Source organism: Argopecten irradians, chromosome 4 (assembly GCF_041381155.1).
Source record: "Argopecten irradians isolate NY chromosome 4, Ai_NY, whole genome shotgun sequence".
Taxonomy (NCBI): domain Eukaryota; kingdom Metazoa; phylum Mollusca; class Bivalvia; order Pectinida; family Pectinidae; genus Argopecten; species Argopecten irradians.
In genome coordinates this window covers 746770-754853 of record NC_091137.1, presented here as the reverse complement: position 1 = coordinate 754853, position 8084 = coordinate 746770, and the positions used below count along the sequence as shown (strand labels likewise).

The 8084-nt window shown below is 33.1% G+C and overlaps 1 long non-coding RNA gene across 1 annotated transcript; it reads right to left on the bottom strand.

The window, feature by feature from the left end:
- Positions 1-843: 843 nt before the first annotated feature.
- On the bottom strand, positions 844-5036 carry LOC138322369 (uncharacterized). The gene is made up of 2 exons (XR_011208373.1): positions 4259-5036; positions 844-1915 (listed from the first exon to the last, which is right to left on the bottom strand). It is a non-coding gene; the product is annotated as an uncharacterized lncRNA (long non-coding RNA).
- Between the last annotated feature and the right edge of the window lie 3048 nt (positions 5037-8084).

Below are 8084 nucleotides of genomic sequence, written 5' to 3'. Positions count from 1 at the left end.
CGTATTCCCTACATCGTCTGATATATTGAGATGCAAAGTTACATGAGGTTTCAATGTAGCGAATTCCCTACATTACACATTTTTCTGAAAACGTTCGAAAGATTCATATATATGGATCTTCAATGTAGGGGATTTCCTACATGGTACAATTTTTTGAAAACGTCCGAAAGGTTCAGAAACCTTGCGTTCAAATGTAGCGAATCCCCTACGTCCGAAAGGTTCAGATACATGTACCTTGCGTTTCAATGTAGCGAATCCCCTACTTCGTTTCAAAAATTTGGATGCAAAGATCCCTGGCCTATCAATGTAGCGAATTCCCTACGTCGTCTGAAATAATGAGGTATATATATGCTTGGCCTCTCAATGTAGGGAATTCCCTACATTCTCAATGTAGGGAATTCCCTACATTCTCAATGTAGGGAATTCCCTACATTGTGTATCTTTTTGAAAATGGCCGTTAAGTTCTTATATTGTGCGTTTCAATGTAGCGAATTCCCTACGTCGTCTGAAATATTGAGATGCAAAAAAAACATTGTCTTTCAATGTAGCGAATTGGCTACATCGTACTAAACGCCTGAAAGGTTCATATACATAGATTTTCAATGTTGGGAATTCCCTACATCGTTTGAAAAATGGAGATGCAAAGATCCCTGGCCTCTCAATGTAGCGAATTCCCTACATCGTACAAGTTTTGAAAAATGTCCAAATTAATCATACACATGTATATTTATTCCTCGAAAGTAGTGATCTGTCTCTCTCAAGGTAGGGACTATTCTATATTATATAAATGTTAACGTATGCGATATATATATAAAAAAATATACATAACGCAAGCACAGTGTCTACTGTACATTTAATATTTTTATTCAGTTAGGAGACATTCAGTTTTTATTCTAGTGGCGGATAAAAGCAAAGTGGTTGCGTTACTTTACCGACCGCTGACTTTATTGCTAGTCTATATTATTCAACTACATTTGTCCGAACCATAATTGTGAGAACGGATACGAACACTAACTAATAGATGTATATGTTTCCACCTGAATCTGTCTAATTAGGAACCCGACATAAATATTTCGGAACGGAACGGTACTTTAATATACACATACATGTATGTATTGATATGTTCTGGCTGATTTTATCGGCATGACAATTTGGTAGAAAACATTTACAGGTATAATCCCAATGGTATCGGTAATGTTTAACTGAAATTCACTTGGCCAGGCACACACTCCCAATGGGGCACATTGACAGGGGTTTTAGAAACAAAATATATACCTAACTTTGTTGTTGTATATTGGTAACTAGTTATCATATTTGAACACAAAGAGCTATATTGCATACCTGCACACGAAGGAAGCAAAACTCATTTCACAATAAGTCTTATTACATTGCTTGTATCTGTATGCGTAGTCTTATTAAAAGGTAACGGCTTTATCAAATGCTTTCACCTACTAACATTGTTTTATAATGTTAAGGTATCTACACATATTTAATTGGAAATTATTTTTGTCAACAAAATCATGTTTAGATATATAGAATATATGGAGATTAGCAAAGTATATGTGTTCAGAAAAGTAAGCATAAAATCGCAATGTTTTGTTTTGTTGGAACCCCCTTTACTCGAAGTTGAAATTTGATTTTGTTTAAACTAAAACATCATGATCAGCTGTTGTTTTTTTCTAGTAGTAGAAACGGAATGAGAATTGTTTTTTTTTGTTTTGTGTTTCACAATAAGAGTTTTACTGTCTTCCGAAAAGTTCAATGGCACGATACAAATATTGTATTTCTAATCAAAATTATATGAGTCTCTTTTCCAAACATTCTCTTCAAGGTTTTTCATTACTCTTCCCTCAGCTTTTGTTTTCTTTGGTGACCAAGTTTGTTGTTATCGAGTTGTATTCCACAATAATGATCTCTGAAAGATAAAAAGATAGATTATCCTATATTTCATACAGAACTGGACTAAATGCGTTTATAATATTTACTAAATAAAAAACCCAAAGGAAACTTTGCCTAGGTCATTTGCAAATATATTTGCTTCTCATGATAGATCTGTCCAATGATGTGAAACATTAGTTCAACCGGGTTATCTGACCGCAACCATCCTGGCCGGTTTATGATAATTATATCTTATACAGCTGTATTGCTCGTTCTAATGAAATACACACATATATATATACGGTGTGTCCCAAAAGACATGTCCCGTCTTAAACAGACAATAACAAACTTTTGCAATACGAAACCTTTATTTTCAATGCAAAATGTTTTTGAGAGCATGAGTATCCTAATTTAACTTATTGTATGTGTGATAACGTCATAATGGAAATTATGGCGTCATCGATATTGTCACGATCCAATGACCTTCCATCAACATGAAGATTCAGGCTGAAATTATTGAAGTCTACTATGCGACCGAGAAAAAGATATTTTGCCAGGTTGTTATATATCGCTATACAAAGCAGGTTATTACCGTTCTTATATGTATGATATAAACATCAAATCCTCCTTCTATTGAAACACCTATTTTTTATTATCATTATCATTATTTTATTTTCTCCGTATTGGAACCGAATAATAAAATAATGTTCCATTTCAATTCTATGGCTCAAAATCATCACTATTCTGATTGTTGTACTGGCAAAATTTAATGACAATCAAAGACATCATTTCTGAAAAATTTAGATTTTTGTCTCCCAGATTTATGTTTAAGACATTTTTGGTATTTAGCTCTGTACCTCTGTACACATAAACTTAGTGGAACACAGCTGCTTGCAATGTTTGTTTCATTTTATTGTGATAAGTGATACGTCAATCTGAGAACTATTTTTTTATTATAATTTCTAAAGGGGGAGTTCAAATATGTAACAATACTATTTAGATATAAACAAATGGTATTTATGTATTTTACTCTGTTTATACTCCATTTTCGTCTAAAACGAGAAAAACAAGGTCACCATTACGTAGAAACATTCAGATTATTACAACTATCAGCTTGAAATTACAAATCAATTTCAGAGTTCCCAAAATTTATAATACTTCGATTACCGTTTTCTAATTCTTACGCAGATTAACAGTTACCCTAAGCGCATGGCAGCAAATACAGTACTGAATAGATCACGAATTTTGTCCATTTTCAAAATATTATTTATTTTTATAGCTTTTATGTCAGATATTTTTGGATATAATCTAAGATGTGCAAAATGAGTCAGTTGTTGGTTACAGATGTACGTCTAACACAATGAATTATGACTTCTTTACGATACAAAAACATTCTCTTAAAACAACACGTACATTGTAAAGAACGACATATGTATCTTTAACAAGTACTTATTGATATTATTTGGTCGTATATGAGCTGTGGCCTGCAGTGATAATGATAGATCTCGGTACCAGCGAACCATATCAATAATATTAATAGCAAATTTATTTAAACTTGATACCTCATTGAGCCAATAGCTCATCTCGCATGTGGTCGACAAAGGGGGTCTGGTGAGGTAGTTCATATTATATGCTTATGTATATAGTGTTATTAACAGCTTTCCTCGTGTATAACAGAAACACGATACGTTGAAATCTATAATCTATTCAGATATATTAATCTATGCAGCACTTCGCCTAGCTAAATGTACAAAAATTGAAAGCGATTAATAATTGTAAAAATACAAACATAAATATCTTTGACCTATGAAACAATACGAATCCGTTTTTAAAGTCGAAATATACAATGGACGAGTGTACGTTTGTCGGAATAATCGATTCTATAGCGGGGATGTACATGCACTTATTTTTTGTTTTGTTTCTATCAGTCGCAATACTCTGGCTTGTACTTTTAAGGATTTGAACGGAAACATTCTGTGAAGTACGTGCCATATTTTCTGATCTCTGATACGGTTTAACCGGTAGCGTTGCGGAGTGGAAATACATAACAAATATCAATCATGAAGTATCGACATCAATATTGAGTTACTGGTTTTCATTCTACTGCTTATACATTTGTATAGGCACATCTATTCGTAATACTGGCATTACACACAATCACATATCGAAATAGCCAAATTAAAACATGTGATAGGATTTTAAATAAACAAAAACGTCCGAGGGGTTATACTGTTTACCAGTTATCATTTTATACACCTATTTTCTGTTACATAAATGTTAAAAAACATATCTAACTTAAAAACATAACAATGTTCAAATGGTATATTTAAAATGTATTGTTATAAAATCTAAAAATAATTCATCTAGAACACTGTGTTACCTTGAAAGAATCCACATCACTGTTTCTTTTCATTGTCTTAATCCTCCTTTTTTGTTTTCCACAAAGGATTAGATTCCTCTCATTTAAATCCGAATTCATTACTTGTCTTGTTTTTTCTTCACTTTTAACGAACGTAATCTGATTACGTTGGTTACTATCACTATCCTTCTTTAACACCCACCGTCGTATACATGTACGTATGTGAACGCGGTACATGTAAACCTCGTACACACATATGTAGATACACCGATGCATGCGTCCAGTGGTGTTTACTTGTTGGCCAATCACACAGGAAGATTAATAAGCACATTTTCGTAGGCTCTACAAAATGGTTGGTCAATTGTTACACAATTGCCTTTAAGTGCTATTTAATCATCTCATGTTAACCGCCAGAAAACATTCATACGTTGTCATGAATCTTTTCGACAAATTTATTTATACAGTACCCATATGCAGTTTTCTAATAAAGCTTATCTACATTTGCAATTGTATTCCTTACTACAAAATACATGTCCGACTGCTCACCGTATGCTGTTTTCTTGCACAACGTAATCAAATTCAAACTTATTGGATACAATAATTACAAATATTTCACTCAACATTCAAAAATTAATATTCGAAAAACACATACAACATTATAATATTTCATCAGCGGTCGTGTAAAATACATACACTCACAATAGAAGTCCCTATTACATGGTTGCAAATTGTCACATTCGCAATCACATATGATTTATAAGTTGTCCACAAATAGTATTTGTTAACTATACAGAAGCTACACACCTTACAACTCATATTATACAATAATAGGATATGATCCGAGATTAAGAGAGGATCGTTTTCCATCGCCTCAAATATTAACTTTGCTAATTTACGTAGATCATTTATATTATCGCAACATACATATATATAATAATGGTATTAACTTGTACATAGATTAGTTACGCCGCTGAACAAATATCTTCAGAGAAATAGTTACCATCGAGGTTTAAAATCAACAATGCGACCCGCAGCATTAAAAAAATTTGATATAATCATATTTTTTGTATGTGCTGTTCTATTGTACAAAAATGTGCTGTTGTGTGGCAGCTTTATAAATAGCGATGACAAGAAGCAAATGTCAAATTCATACTGACCATCTTGTTTTCTCATCAAACCCATATTTTAATGATTTAAATAATTTTATTGCAATAAGTTTTTCAACTTCTCTCCATATGCATATTGCATATGCAGCGACGGCATGCAATTGGTTTTGACAAAACTCCACTTTTACGATTTCTGAGAAATGGAGATAGCACAAATTTTATTACATACGGACGGCCGAACATGATAACTCATTACCGTAACCCATAATCTGGTGATGCTGGCTAAAAATGATGTTTTTGTCAATTATCAAGCAAATTTAATTAGTACACAGTAAAACATTGCTTTAACCTTACAAAACGCTAACGCATGTGATATAAATAGTTTCAGTGCCGCTAAAACTTCAGTCGGAGTTTCGGCTATAAAACGTATCTTGCAACGCGTCCGTGTATATTGTTATAAATTAGGATCTTGTTTGTATTGTTCAGCAACCAGCTGCCTTTAACGAGAACTTAGATTATTGGCATGACCTTAGAGATAGGGGGAGGGAAGGAGAAAAGAAAGCAGTACCTAGTCAGCACCCTCGAGCGCACTACCATAAATCTGCAAGGACATAAGAACAAATTCCCAGGTCGCCTTGCAAATGTTCAGTGCGGATGTGAAAGACCGCTATCACTTCTCATCCCATTAGCACACAATTCTAATCCTTTTGATGGCACTACCATAACATATTTGAAATGTGTGGGGCACCGCGAGGTTGGGGTGATGTATATGTGGTCGGTCGTGGTCAGTAACATCTCGGCGATGCGCAAGTACACACAATTTAACTGGGCTTCATATATCGCATACATGTAATTATTGAAATGTTTAACAATTAAGATTAAAGTACAAAGTTCCAACATATTGTCACAAATATTCAAACAAAGTTAAATGGAAAGAGAGTTCAAATTGTTCTCATAAGTGTTGAACATAGATATTAGTTCATTTATTCATAATTTATCATCATTCTTACAAAGAGGCTCGAGTTCACAATCCCTGTTTCTAGTAATATATAATTATATATTTATTTTATTATTATAAAGGTATTTACTACTAATATGACATATATACATTTGTATGTTGTTGTACGTTATGTGTTGTCGATCCAAAGGTTTACACTTGTATTTTATGTTGATATTAATCATATGTGTAAATTGCAACTCAGGTATTCAAATCATATACATGTATTTGACGATTTGACACTGTAATCATGTCACGACATCGATCGGCCCACATCAGCACCCTGTGTCCTGTACCCTATATAATCTACAACTTTGGAAAACATTGGTAATATGAGTAGGATGATCAAATATATGTAAAACACTTCACATATAGATTTTAAATGTGTCTTTATGTCGATTATAAAAGTGTGAATGTTATGGTCAATGGTGATGCTAGAGCGTTGGAGAAAATCCCCAGCATGCCATGAGTTGTGATATTTATTAGATATCGTATTAATGAACAAATGCCTGTAATAATAATTATATTTCATCATATGATTTACCATTATAATGATACCTGGATAATTCGATGATAATTCAATTAGTGATGCAGACTAATTGCTTTGAAAACATCGATACAGATAATTGTTGATGCTTATATGACATAACTGGCACTGAAATGTTTTCGGTTAATGTTTATTATTCAACGGCAGCCATCTTAAAGTTTTATCGGAACTAAATTTCAAGGTTATTTTGGCGTAATTGACATCAATTTGAATTTTCTTATTGTTTATTATGTAAAACTAGACGCATTTAATCAAGTTTTATTACGTACTTCTGAATGTACCGTCACAATGTTATGCCATGGTTTAAGCAAACTTGTCTCTTGCGTTTTTTCCTAGCTTTTATATACTACTTTCCAAGGCAAGAATTTATTCTTAAATTGCGCTCAGATAGGGTAGAACCCTGTTTTAATCCAAATGCGGATTATCCAGGTTGTCTTTCTTTGGTCTGTAGCGTTCGCGCCAAAAACAATGAAAATTTAAAACAAAGAAACACACAAATTATGATCGATGTATGCATTCATTTCATTATCTTTTTTTTCTTCAAATTTGTTTTTGTTAAATTATCATATTTTCCTATTTCATTTTTATGTAATAAAATTTCTCGCCGGTATATGGAATATTTGTTCATTTTTAGCGGTGTTATTTTGTGTTGTGTGTTTAATTAGTGGCCATTGATAGGGGATAGTGTGGCCACGGACGATTTCTTTACTAAACAGATTATCACTGCGTGACAACACTTTTGCGACGCCATAAAATACATAGGTCCCGAAATTAATTAATTCAGTGTGAAACGTGATATGTGGGCTTCACAAAGATCGAAAATATTTGGGAATCGTACGAAAGTATTTGTACTCACGAAAAAAGCTAGCTCTATATATACAAGGGGAGATAATACGTTTGTGAATAAAAAACCAATATACTCAATATCGTCTCTTAACTACGAGTCGGAACAATATCTATCACGAAAAATTGCTTCATTCCAATGCCTGTAACGAAATTGCAAACATACATGCTTTGATAAGTGAGTTTGTGTTCGCTCTATTGACCCAACTACAGCCCGGCGAGATTGCACAAAGTTCCCTCCCCTGTTTTCTGTTTAATATAATTTATTTATCTAAATTTCAAGGTTATTTTGGCGTAATTGACATCAATTTGAATTTTCTCATTGTTTATTATGTAAAACTAGACGCATTTTAA